Source organism: Periplaneta americana, chromosome 12 (assembly GCF_040183065.1).
Source record: "Periplaneta americana isolate PAMFEO1 chromosome 12, P.americana_PAMFEO1_priV1, whole genome shotgun sequence".
In the NCBI taxonomy this organism is placed as follows: domain Eukaryota; kingdom Metazoa; phylum Arthropoda; class Insecta; order Blattodea; family Blattidae; genus Periplaneta; species Periplaneta americana.
In genome coordinates this window covers 582,800-597,627 of record NC_091128.1, presented here as the reverse complement: position 1 = coordinate 597,627, position 14,828 = coordinate 582,800, and the positions used below count along the sequence as shown (strand labels likewise).

The 14,828-nt window shown below is 38.0% G+C and overlaps 1 protein-coding gene across 2 annotated transcripts in view; it reads left to right on the top strand.

Annotated features, from left to right (window-relative positions):
* LOC138710105 (uncharacterized) overlaps window positions 1-14,828 on the top strand; it is a 280,087-nt gene that overhangs the window by 95,068 nt on the left and 170,191 nt on the right. For both annotated transcript variants that reach the window (XM_069840736.1, XM_069840737.1), the window contains exon 3: window positions 11,989-12,051. The gene's annotated coding sequence lies outside the window, so the exon portion shown is untranslated. The remainder of the gene's footprint in view (window positions 1-11,988; window positions 12,052-14,828) is intronic.

Genomic DNA, 14,828 nt, shown 5'->3' with positions numbered 1-14,828 from the left:
GACTATGAAATTCTACATATTAACATAAAGGGACACAAACAGCAAAAATGCTCCTAAGAGTCGAAGCGGGGTAGAAACTATTAGACAAAAATAATGTTTGCACACTTTATGGCAAAACAAATAACATTCAGAAATAGTGGAGGGGGGGAAATACGAAGAATCACTTGGTATGAATTCAGGAATATTCGACTACAACAAATGCCTTGGAATGCAAACTATAGAAACACAGAAAATACGGGCACCCTAAGTGACGTCGATTGACTAATTTCTTCTGTAGGCGGGAAGGCCAATTTGATCTAGGCCTAATTCTTTATGATCCAGCAGATAGTGATAATGGCGATTTAGTAGATTGCCGCTAAGTAGCTTGAATTATATTTGTTGTTTATTTTACGACTTTTATCAGCTACTGTGGTTGTCTAGTGTCAGAATGAAATGAAGGTGATAAAGCCAGCGAAATGAGTCCAGGGTCCAGAGCCGAAAGTTAAGGCTGGTTCACAATAAACCGGGAACGAGAACCAGAATGAAAACGAGAAGCAGAGGACGTGAATATGAAAATGTTTGATTCACAATAAACCGAGAACGTAGACGACTATGCATATCGATATGTATGTCAATAACGATATGTAAAGTCGATATTACGCATTCTGATGTTATTTGTCTATAATTGACCAATGGTGTTCTCTCATGAGTACAAGGCAGCCAACATAAACACTGGTCAACCAACTTCGAAATTTCAACTGAAACATTTCATTAGGCACGGTACTATAAATATGCCCATGCATCTTTATTATCGCAACCTATTTTAAGTCTACCATAACGTAAAATAATTATAGAAGAAACATTTGCAATAGAACAAAAATGAACACAACAGTAGTTACTGAATTGAAGCGTGAATATGTAGTGTGTAATACAACCAATACAGTAATAAAATATGATTCACTTACGATCGTGTTCAAAGATGCAGCTATTGAAAGCCACGTATTCTCCTTCATTTTCTCATCTTTATACGAGGCGCGCCGCTTATCGTAAACGTGAGGATTTTCCTCAACACTCAATATTAGAATCTCATCAAGTAAAACTTGCTCCATGATGCACAGCACAGAACAAAATAATGCATAGGTTATGTCACGGTCTTCTTGCTACAAAATTTACGACGACAAAATAGCTTTTAGATGGCAATAGAATGAATCTAGTGGGCTGTGATCGGAAACGTGAACGCCAAAGTTGAAACTTGGCCAACTCTCCGTTCCCGATCCCGGGCTCCGGCAAGGTTTTCGTTAATTGTGAATGCTTACATTTAAATATACACATTTTAACAGTTTTGCCGTCCACACCTGTGGAGTAACGGTCAGCGCGTCTGGCCGCGAAACCAGGTGGCCCGGGTTCGAATCCCGGTCGGGGCAAGTTACCTGGTTGAGGTTTTTTCCGGGGTTTTCCCTCAATCCAATACGAGCAAATGCTGGGTAACTTTCGGTGCTGTACCCCGGACTCATTTCACCAGCATTATCACCTTCATTTCATTCAGACGCTAAATAACCTAGATGTTGATACAGCGTCGTAAAATAACCCAATAAAAAATTACCGTTTAGGTTTTCGTTCCGATTCTCGTTTCCGGTTTATTGTGAACCAGCCTTTACCCAGCATTTGTTCTTAATAAGTTTAGGGAAGACTCCGGAAAAAAACATCAACCACGTAACTTTCCCAACCAGGATTTGAACCCGGGCCCCCTCGTTACACGGCCAGGCATGCTAACCGTTATCTACTCCACAGCGATGAACTTGTATTTTTATATTGTATTATAATGAACAACATGTGGGTCTCACACAGCAAACAAATTGGCGTGTACCGTAGTTTTAAAATGCATTTCACAACGTAGGATTCGTCTGTACTATAGGAGGCAAAGATAGAAAGCAAGCGCACGAGAGCCAGCAATTTAACGAGTCAATATAAGTAAGCAAAGCAGTTGATCACGTCGCAGCAATTTTTGAAGAAAAAGAAATCGATTCGAAGCGGAGAACGAAATGTCGCAAATAAATACGTTATGAAACCGACTTCATTTCATGAAACCGAAGGTAAAAAGTTACAAGTCTGCGGAAAACTCCGTTGGGAACATTACGAAACTATTGTCATGCTTAGACCTGAAACAAAAGAATAACGTTGCGTTGGAGACAGAAAAAATGAGCCGAGTGTCCTATATATGAGGGAGCACACATGGGAACTTTCTCACACGCTGAGATCTCTAAGAATCCGGTAGCCGTCGCACAACTGGGTGCCTCGTGCACGTAATTGACGTGGAATAAAAAAGACGACCGCTTACGTTCTGCTCTTGCGCAAAAAGTGTGCCTTGCCGAAGGAACAAATGAAATTTAATATCTGGTAAACCACTATATGGAGCTCGTTTTAATTTGGTGTGCTTATAACGGAGGTGCGAGAAGGAATGCATAATGAGCTAGGCGCGTGACAAGTTAACTCCTACTTCGACTGCCATGCCAGGGGATATGATCTGTAATACATTTTAACTTTTTATGAGAAAAAACCGCCGTGCTATACGAAACACTCAGTGCACATTGTTGCAACGCTCTATCTCAGGTATGCTCAAAATTGTAAAAGCCCCGATTACACGGATGATGCTGCACTGCATAACACACACTGTGCACGTCCAGTGTGTCTTTTTTAATGTTTCGGAATATTTATGGTTGTAACTTTGAAATACGAAAATATTTCCATCCCTTTTACATTTAATGTAGTGAGAAATTGCAAGTTATGAGACCAAAATGATCAACAATGCTTCTCCACAATGGGGAAGGTTGAACCAATACTTGGGGGAACCAACACTAAGGGTGAAAGTGGCAAAAGGTGAAATAAATAAGATTGAAATGTCCGGGGTGAAAAGACCAGGGCGAAAGTGACATGGCGGAAATATCCCAAGGGTGATAAAGATTGTGTGAAACGTCCGGGAACGTCAGCTCGAGTCCCAGTCAGTGCAAGGAAGACTTGGCCTTATTCAGTTCAACTTATAATACAAAGACAGCTCGGCCTGACACTACACGCACACGTCATTAATTTTTATTCACCGTCAATAACAGAAAGTGAAACCGACAACATTTCACTAAATAATTCCATCTCGTCGCTTGAGAAGTCTCCTGAGGCTTCATCGCTTGTACAACACGATATAATTTCCTGTTGTTACCACTTTCATATTGTCCTGTTATTCACGGCATCATTGTCATTTCTGTGCATTGTAAAGGACTGCTTTCAAGGCATTTCCATCAAATATTTTAATGAAGTTTTCACTTATTACATAGCCAATCTCAGACAAATTTTAGGAGTACTGTCTGAACATTAATTTATAAATAAATAAAGTAACTTAAAACTCATTAGGAAAGCTCTTACATTTTCTAATGAGGACATCAACAAAATTTGTCTAATTGTATTGAGAGATTCATTATCCATTTTACACAATCACTTGTATAATACTATGTATTTTTTTTTACTTCATTTCATTACTCTTCAATGTACTTTCATCTCATGTTTCTCCGAAATCTTTCCCTCAACCCAATACGAGCAAATGCTGGGTAACTTTCGGTGCTGGACCCCGGACTCATTTCACCGGCATTATCACCCTCATATCATTCAGACGCTAAATAACCTAGATGTTGATACAGCGTCGTAAAATAACCCAATAAAATAAAAAATAAAATTCTCCGAAATCAAATTGTACTTTATTTTTAAATTTATCATTGTTCCATATTCTCTCCGCAATCATATTTTATTTTTAATTTAACCTCTGCATTGTATTCTGGATCCTAGTGGCCAGCCGTAGATTTCGGCCAGATGTCCCAAATTGTGGAATTTGTGTTAAACCCCATTTCAGTTTGGTTGATAGGCTTTCCCCTCTACTCACACTCTCTACCTCCAGTGAAGGGGAAGCTGCTACTGACCATCTTACTAACGTTCGACAAATTGATTTTCAACACAGTGACAAAATTTTATTATTGAAAATGTTTACCGGTAATCTATATTTCGAAAGCCTAAACTAAGCGTTTATATTTCATTTTATTGCTGTTTATACTAACTGGCACATTAAAAAGCTACTGACAGCAGAAGATAAATGTTTTCATCACTGCTAGTTCCCACTCTACAGCATACACAACGGGACAATCTGCACTGTGTCGCTCCCCCTGACTTCATAATACAAACTAACATTTCTTAATTTAATTATTAATTGGAAATATTGTAAGAACGACACTAAAATATACTCAAACATGTAATAATTGTCAAACTTGTGTCACTGTATTTTATATTCACTTATGTACTTTATTTAATATTTTATTTTCTTGTGTGCAACTTGGGGGGTGCAGGTATAAGAGGTAACAGCTACCGTTCTGTTACTGACGGACTCAGGGCAAGTAGAAGGGGAAAGAAATGCCTTCGCATCCTCTCAACTTGTATGAATTGTCGTTTGGTAGATCGTCAATCCCTTGCGAAAAGTAATACATATTTTCTTATGAATTTTTAATGAAAATGTTTGTGCACATCTTAAAGACAATATCCCTACATTAATCTAACGATACTGAATAAACGTACACAAAATGATTATCTATGTGTCCATGTGAGCCTGCATTCTCTGAATCTTCTGTTAAATTTACTGTAGGGGCCTATTCTGACTAATTGCTTCAAAGTTATTTATTTCTCCACAGTAATCCAGCGCACTCAAGAATTTTTATTTGTTTTCAAATTATTTTAAATATATTTTTGCGTGATTTTAGTCTAATTACTTTATCTTGACAATTTATATCCTTTCATTACATGAGGGAACGAACAGATCGGGCACTGTGGCCACATTTGTTATGAAAGACGTCATACCAAAGTTTGCAGATATTCAGCTGAAATGAGGCGGAGAGTCGTAGTGCAAAATCTGAGGATATTGCAAAAAAAACGAACTGAAATAATAATAATAATAATAATAATAATAATAATAATAATAATAACAATAATAATACTACGATGTCAGATGATCTTCATAAAATAGTCAGCACAAGATACAGAGCATTTTTGAAGTAGTTGACTGGAATTAGTTATATTTGTTTGGTTTCCCAACAAAAATATTTATTTATTTATTTATTTATTTATTTATTTATTTATTTATTTATTCATTTATTTATTTATTGCTAGTAAGTCTGAGTTAATAAATACAATGAAAGATAAACTAGCCCACTCCTGAATGAGTAAGACTCGTGCTCAGGAGGGGATTCCAATACAGACAAAAATAAAATTAAAATTGAGAGTCAATACAGATTAAATAGTGTTTAATATGTTTAAACCCAAACTATAAATCCAATACAATTGTAATTGTACTATTGTACTAGAGAGTTCGTCCACAGCTGTGGAGTGACGGTTAACATGTCTGACCGTGCAACAGCGGGCCCGGTTTCAAATCCTGATTGGGACAAGTTACCTGGTTGGGGTTTTTCCGGAATTTTTCCTGTGGAGTAGCGGTTAGCGCGTCTGGCCGCGAAACCAGGTGGCCCGGGTTCGATTCCCGACCGGGGCAAGTCGCCTGGTTGAGATTTTTTCCGGAGTTTTTCCTCAACCCAATATGAGCAAATGCTGGACTCATTTCACCGGCATTATCACCTTCATCTCATTCAGACGCTGAATAACCTAAGATGTTGATAAAGCGTCGTAAAATAACCTACTAAAATAAAACATACATACATACATACATACACAGCCACCGGCGTAGCTCTGTCGGTTAAGGCGCTTGCCTGCCGATCCGGAGTTGCGCTCGGGCGCGGGTTCGATTCCCGCTTGGGCTGATTACCTGGGTGGGTTTTTTCCGAGGTTTTCCCCAACCGTAAGGCAAATGTCAGGTAATCTCGCCAAATATCATCTCGCTATCACCAATTCCATCGACGCTAAATAACTTCGTAGTTGATATAGCGTCGTTAAATAACCAAGTAAAATAAAATACATACATACATACGCCTACATAGTTAAGTGCAAAGTAATTTATTCTAGTGTGCTTTTTAAAATGGGTTCATCTTGCATTGTTTTAAACCTTAAGGAATTTCGACCACTTTATCAAGCAGCCCTGTTGTATGTAATATGTCTAATGTTGGTTGGTAAACCTAACATAAAAGTGTGGAAGGAATGAATCCAGTCTTCGAAGAAAGATGATGACAATTATTATTATCATTATCATTATTATTATCATTACTATCATCATCATCATCATCATCATCTTTTTAAGGTGTGCTGGACGATTTAACCATTGCATTAGTTCGGCAGAAATCGCAATTAGTTCAATGGTATTCTCCGAGCACTGCAATGTATTTTCCTGTCTCATGGTTGCGTATAATGAAAATATCTGAGATGCGAGGAAGAGTAATTTGGCCTGATCAATGGTAAGCAGCTAGAAGAAAAAAGTGAAACCGTAACGAACACGTTATCAAACAGGCGGCATCAGTTGTCAATACGAGTGAGAGGTAATTGACGGCTTGATCCGAACTGCGCGTCACAGCTCAGATCAGAGTGAAAGCATCGGCAAGAGGACGTTTGTGTCTGCCCCCTATCCACATTGCCAGCTTGATTACACTGTTCCTATCTTGTCAACCGTCTACTCATCTGTCCGTGCGAATATTTAACTATAAATTCCTTCACAACTTCATGCATCCGTCTTCCTTTCGTGAACTCACAGAGTGTCCATTCGACCAAATATATCCATTCACCTGTTCACAATTTATCCAAATATGCATACACCATACATACACGTGAGCCACCGGCGCTTGCCTGCCGATCCGGAGTTGCGCTCGGGCGTGGGTTCGATCCCCACTTTGGCTGATTATCTGGTTGGGTTTTTCCGAGGTTTTCCCAACTATAAGACAAATGTCAGGTAATCTCTGGCGAATCCTCGGCCTCATATCACTAAATATCACCAATCCCATTGACGCTAAATAACCTCATAGTTGATACAGCGTCGATAAATAACTAAGTGAAATGCATACACGTATTCGCCTACATTTATCCAAACTCCACCCATCTATCCACATGTTCATTCATACAGCATCCACAAGTGTTCAAGTCATCTCAACGCCCACCATCTGCCGTTCATTTAACCTTCCATCATCCACCCACACTTGCCAACACACATCCGTGGAGTCTTACCTCTGTTCACATTTCCGGTTTCTATCTTTTTTCTTTCCCCATATTACTGTGGCCATACATTAGACAAATTATGACGTACTCAGTACGACGTCGTACTGGATCAATTGAAAATTAAATCCATACAGATAGCAGATTGTTAAATAATTATTTTTAAACAATAACAATAATAATTTATTTCCTTTCAATTATGAAAATAATAATAATCCGTGGCGCTACAGCCCGTGAAGGGCCTAGACCGACCAGCCGGCTGCTGGCCTCACGCTCACATGCCGAAGCAGAGGTGGACGATCATCCAACCAGAATGGAGGTATCGTGTGGTTAGCACGATGATCCCCCCAGCCGTTATAGTTGGCATTCGCAACCGGATTTCGCTACCTATCGTAGCTCCCCAAGTGCATCACGATGCTGGGTGGGCACCGGTCCCATACACTGGCCGAAATTTCATGAAATTTCTTCCCCCATGAGGACTCGAACCAGCGCGCATTCCGTAACGCGAGTCCTAGGCAGGATGCCTTAGACCACGACGTCACGGCGCGGGACCAATTATAAAGTTGATGCATAAAATTAGTACAACCGAAAGAGCAAAGCTCGTGCTTGGCTGCAGTTCAGTTATAATACGAATAAAATACCAAGACATAGGTCTATTACAGTGGATGGGACATGAATTAGAAACAGCACAAGGATACTAATCAAGGTATAATATAATATATAAAAGACAATATAAAAGTAAAATAGAATATAAAAATCCGCCGTCGTAGTTCAGTTGGTTGGGCACCTGTTCGCCGATCCGTTGCGTGGGCCTCACTCCCTCCTCGGCCGAATCTGCTTGGTATACAATTACAACGCACCACACACATTTTAAACCCGGCGCTATACCTATTAGCAGTCCCCTATCTTGTCTGCGAGGTTAGCCTATGCGCTTCTCGACCAATCGGTCCGTGGTTCGATTTCTGGGGTGGAGATTTGCCTTCTTTTAACGGAAGTGGGTATATGTCCTTGTCGTGTGATGTCCTGTGTTGTCTTAACGGTGGCACTGTGTCATGGTGCTCAAATGATCAGAGACGCCTGTAATGTACTTTTGTCTACTGTTGGTCGAAAGATCCTATACCCTCCCCTATACCACATTGGATTTATAACGAGAATAGAAAGAGAGAGATAGAACTGACGAAGGAAGAAACAAACAAACAAAGGAACAACGAAACAAAGCAGACTATCAACAAACGAAGAAAAACGGTTTATTGTTTATTGTTGTTAGTAAAATAACATGTACAAAAATATAATCTTAGTTCTTCCCTGAAGAAGTAAAAACTCGTGCTCAGGGAGATATCTAAACACAAAGATAAACACAAACAAAGATAATTATTTGACACAAACTGGGTCAAGAAAAAAAATTACAGGAATAAATTAAATTTAAAAATACAATTTCAATTTTAACAATTTAAGTCATACAAATACATATACATATTAAATCAAGGTATATTCTTTAAAAATTAAATTCCTAACGCTATTTTTTAAATTTCTGATACTAAAATCTTCCAAATTTGGGTATTTATCAATTATTTTATTGTATAACCTTGGACCAAAGTAGGCACCATGGCTCAGAGCTGTGCTTGTGAAACACTTTGGTTCCTCTAGTCGTATAAAATCGGATCTTTTAGTTCCATATTTATGATGATACAATTTGAATTTATTACGGTTTTTATGTATGAAGTTTAATAAGGCAATATAATAAATCTGTTTAATTTTCAAAACATTAAAATCAGTAAACAAAAGCTCGGATGAGTAATCAATTGGTTTATTAAGGCATATTTTAATTATTCTTTTCTGAATAAGTATTAGTGGAGTGAGGTTAGAAATACATGCATGTCCCCACCCTAAAATTCCATACTGGAGAATGGATTGAAATAAAGCTAAATAAATGAGACGTGAAATATTAATTGGTAAATATGACAGAAGTATAACAAAGATATAAATTGTTTTACGTAATCTATTGGGAAGAGTCTTCGAAACGAAGGAACTTCTTATGCAAGTTTCGTAATTTTGTATGTTGAACCAAAATGAAATATTCAATTCCACAATTCCATAATTTTTATTGTTTTTGATTAGTGTTGGTTCTATAATAACTGTCATTTTAAGTATGTTAAAATTTTATTTTTTTAGGTTAAATTCTCCTCAATTCCAGAATGGTTAATGATTCTTCATTACTCGACTTTGCGCACATTTCATCAGTCTGCAAATCTTTATCAATCTGTAACATATGCCTTTCCCTTTCTGCGAGTATTTACTATTTGTTGCTGTTCATTCATCGAAACATTTCAGTAAACAGACATCAAGAACATTTCAGTAGGCATTTATGTGGTCTATACTCTTACGAAGCCTTGAAAAGCGAGGCCTGGGAGTCACGAAGTCCTGCAGGTGTTGCAATTAGTGTCCATTTTGTAGTTGTTTAATAAGAGCCGAGGAATGTAAGAAATAAGGCTTGCAGACGATTTGGATTCAACGCGGGACTCTTGCTCAAGGTTCCAGATGCAATAAATAAATAAACCACGTAAACAAGGCAACTTAAGTCTCCATTATTTAATTACACAGAGATTAATGAGCATACTTAAGTGCCCAATTTTGCCGAATGATACGCGTAATTAATCTGACTTTCACAACAATTAGCAGATGATGCAATGGAACAGTTGCCTCTTTACTTCCGTGCGAAAATGTCGCAAAAAGTTCCCTGCTCCTCCATGTCTGTCAAAAGTGGGGCAAATGCCTCGCAATGTTCAGCAAAATTACATAAATTGAATTACTTATTTTTTTACAATTGACTCACCATGTGACAGGGTCATTATTTATGGTTCACTACGAAAATTGCGTTTAGAATTTATGAAAGCGTCCACACACGCTATTAATTACGTCATGAAATAAGTCAGTGACGTCAACGCAACTCATTTTTTCCCTCACAGTCGAGCAGAGGGCTCTGCTGCCCTTGGGAATTTCGCTGATGACGACGGTTGAACTATAATGAAAAAAAAAAAAAAAAGAGACTTCAGAAATGAGCTGAATGTTACATTTCGAGCGTTCAGATATTGTAAACAAGCACAGAATGTAATATTACTGGCATGTATTAAGCAGAGATAGTGATTACAGACAGACAGACTCGGAACTACAGACCGCATCGTATGAACCAATATCACAATCCAAGATGAATTAATCAATCTGCTGTGCCGTGCAGAATTATCCATTATCCCAATGTTTATCCACTTTCCTTTTCCCTTTTTGTTAATAATATAACGTGGCTTGATATTGTAGCCACATTCCATTTCGTTTACAAGTATTTTTTCGTGTGTTACAGGTTTCTTATTCTCTGTAATATAGAATATTCTATATTCTTTCACGATGCATCTAATTCTTTTCTAATCAAGCAATATTAGACTACATGATCTTAGAAAACAGGTTTTAACGGGGCAATGGGAATACTGCAATAAGGTCATTTACGTACACATATAACGGTTATGTTGACAGCAAGTGTAACCATTATGGGATTGTCAAACATGTAGTAAATATCTTCAACATCTGAAGATGGCACACACATGTGCCGAAAACGTTTATGCGATTAATAAATTGTAACATCTTTACAAATAACAGATAAGCATTGACGGCCCATTCAAACTTTATCTTATTTTTTGTTTGCTTTTTGCGAGCATTGGATCCCAACGCCATTCCTCAGTACAACAGCCGTTCATTTACTATAATAATTAATTTTGGATGTTTTATTAATATAGGCCTAGCTACTGTTCTTAAGAATTATCTTTTTTTTTTTAATATGCTCCTATTGGACATCATGCTAGTTCCTATGTTGTCCTATTGAAGTATTTTAGAAATGAATAACTACTTTCGCTTTTTTTAAGGTTCCATAAAATAACATAGCCTATATTTAATTTTATTAATAAAGTGCCACGATTCAACTAGTAGACTACACGTTTTAATATAGGCCTATTAAAGACAGAACTACAAGAAACAGCAAATGCAACATTTTGAAATGCTACAATGTACGACAACCAGGAAGAGCACAGAAAAACTTAGGAAACGACTATTGGAAAACCGAGGCTCAAATAGGTCAACAATAGCGAAAGCTACATGTGTGTGTGTCTGCGTGCGTGCGTGCGTATCAAAGACCCGCTCTTGAGTATCGAGATCTTGACGAGTATTCACATGGAAATAAAATATGTTTGAAGTGACACAACACTTGGAGGAAGTAGAAATATATCCATAAATCCAAGGAGACGTATGGAAGCAAATATTCTGTCCAAATTGATCGCTACAGGAGGAATCTTATGATATTTCACGTATCTATTCCGATGAAATTGACTCCTATAATACTTTGCGATATTAGTGTATGCAAAGAGAGGGATGTCATGCTGACTACATCTTTATATTGTCAAGTTTGTAATTCCGCGGTTATGAGGTTATATACTTGTTTTATTTATGAATGACCTTCAATTCCTTTTCTCTTAAAGAATTAAGTGTACGTAGCGTCCTGTGATTTGTGTTTCAACCGCGAATTACACTCCAGTCCAAGTGTGCCTTCATCCCTGTCTTCAGAGCATAGGACTCCCATAAGAGATTTTGAAAGCATTTCGAAGTGACGCGATAATTTCTCTGTGTTTAGCAAAGTATCAGTAATCGCTTACTTAACTTTGACTGACTGAGATCATCATCAGTATTATATATCGATACTTATTATGATTTCGCATTGTGTTTGATTACAATTGTTTCCATAATAACATTATTTCGAAAAGTTAACATTTCATTTACACTCCTCTTTTTCAGACGCCATCTAACTGAAGGACTAAGAGATCAACTTCCCACTCCGGAGATCCGGGTTCAAATCCGGTAAGTCTGAATATAATTTGTTATAAAGTAAATAGGACAGTTTCTTGCGGGATACTTCCGTTTATCTTGTCGGTATTATTATTATTATTATTATTATTATTATTATTATTATCATCATCATCATCATCACTTATTTTTCCGGTGTACCATAGGCAGTCTATCGAGGGTTCAGAATGACAAGGTTCTATCTAGTGTTTAGTAAATTTTAGAGGAGAGCATTTTAAAAGTTTGGTTGTTAATAAAATCAATTCAGATAAGAACCTTTTCAAACTACCTTTATCACGAACAATAATTGAGTTATCAACATATAATTTATATGGTAGATAGCTGTGAAGTAGGAGAATTACATGCAACAAAAATCTCAATTTTGCTAAAAATGCCAGATAGAACCTTATCATTCTAACCCCACGCTATGGTAGATATGACCTGCAGTTTGATGCATTACTCCTACAGGCGACATTTAAGATCAGAGATGACGGTGAAATTTCCACCACACAAAAGAATATTTTGTTTTCCACAATAACGAAACTATAAAGGAATCAAATCAGCTGATGTAAATAAGCTTAATTTGAAAGTAGAGGATCGAACAACGGTTTTTAGGGTCCAACGCGGAACGGATCACGCACCTAGGCTTATACAATGGCCCATTGTACGCTCTCTACTGAGTGCGGAAAACTTCATTTAAACAATTTGTGAAGTGATAAGTCGGACCACGAGACATGTTAAGGTAGGAAACCCTAGCCTGGGTCGGAAATGAGAAATTTCTGCACTAAGAGCCTAAGTTACATAATATCGATCGCTGTACATAGGCAACTTTTTAACACTATTTAAAGCGTGGTGTCTGCGCCACTTTTATGGTTCTGAGTCGGGTTATAGGGAAAAATAAATCAGCTTGAGCAGTTATCGTAAATGACTTTCGGGTTCGTCCTTCCACCAAAATACAATGCATAAAATTGTTAAAGAAAGATGCAATCAGAATTTCTGGAAAAGTAAGTCTACCGTTGCAGTTATATGAAGTTATTTGGTTCCAACATAATGGAGATGTGCGACATCTGGGAGTATTGATTGACAGAAGATGAATAAAAAGTGGAGGACCAATTTCGTTCCCTCCCAGATTTCCAGAGATGTCATCTCTAGATTTCTTTCTTGGGGGTTAATTGAGAGACTTAATTTACTCTGAAGAAGATCTTACCGCTCGCTTTGTTGTAGTCTTACAAATCATCAAAGATATGTTTTGGAATTTTAGAGGGAATGCGATAGTCTCTTCTTAGTAGTTGTATTCTTTTTCTTCAGATTCAAAGTACAAATGTCGAGTTTCTTTTATAGATTTTGTATCCAGAAATTAAGAATTCCTGTACATGATTTTTATTTTATTTTAGTTGGTTATTTAACGACGCTGTCTCAACTACTAGGCTATTTAGCGTCGATGAGGTTTATGATAGCGAGATGAGGCCGAGGATTCGCCATAGATTACCTTGCATTCACATTACGGTTGGGGAAATCCTCGGAAAAAACTGAAGCGGGAACTCACTATATCAGTGTTTTGATTAGAATCTTTAATACGTTCAGAAAAATCCCAAAATTTATTATGCCTCCTTTTATTATTTCCTTTCTGTTAAACAGAATTAGCAACAAACTTTCAAACCAAAGCAACAAGAATATCTAGGATTTGAACAATTACTAATCAGTTAAAAATCAGGTCATTAAGACTTGCTTTATCTCATCCAACAACACCCTTTTTACATCTCCATTAAAACTCTCTCAACCCAACATAACCCATGCCGCAGTAACAACCTCCAGACTTCCGGTGTAACCTTATTACATACCAAAGTCAACTGGAACCCAGTTGATCTCTCCTGATCAATTGACCCTCTCGTCTTAACCATCCGTATCAGAGCAGATCTCCAACTGGCTCGCGTTCCGACCGTCCTCCACACGACGACCCCCATCCAGGTGGGGCCGAAGGCGATCGACGCATGCGCACAGAAATAGTCAAAAACTGCTACACCGGAAGTCGCTTTGTAAACATACATATTCAGCAAAGATACCCAAATTTACATTCTGCCGGATTACAATATAAACCATCCAAACATACCGTTACAAAACCCAACCAGGTAATCAGCCCAAGCGAGAATCGAACCCGCTCCCGAACGCAACTTCACCGGCAGGCAAGCGCCTTAATCGACTGAGCCACGCCGATGGCTCCTCTACATGATATTTGTTTTTATGAAAGGGTAATTCAAGAAGACCTAGGGGGACGACAAAAAGAACAGGCCAATATAAAGGCAATACAAGGAGAAACGCGGCATTATAAGGGGCACGAGGGGAATCCAGGAGAACAAGGCAAAAGGGAGTTGTACTCTTATGATACGGTCAATTCCTAAGTTACCTAGTGAGAAGAAAGACGTAGCCTCTGCTTTGCTCACCATCAAGATCTAACGGGGGATCGTACCCGGGTCTCCAGGTTGGAAGATCGGAGTTCTAGTTTTGAACCATATATGCGGGTAGAGTGGCTGCTAGCAACCTCAAATAAGATCAAGTAGCGATATTTGTTTATAGAGCTTCTTACAACATTTCGTTGGTAGTTTGCTAAACAGAGACCTATGATCTTTCAGTGAAAGCAGGCTGCATTACAGTCTAAATTAAACATACTTGGATTTAAAATATAGCCTGCGTTTTGGAGAGAGGTCTCACAGACACACGAGAATTTTGTAACCATTATTAAATCACAAGAAGGGCGGAGAATGTCTCGATTATGTCGTGGAGGAATGCATTTC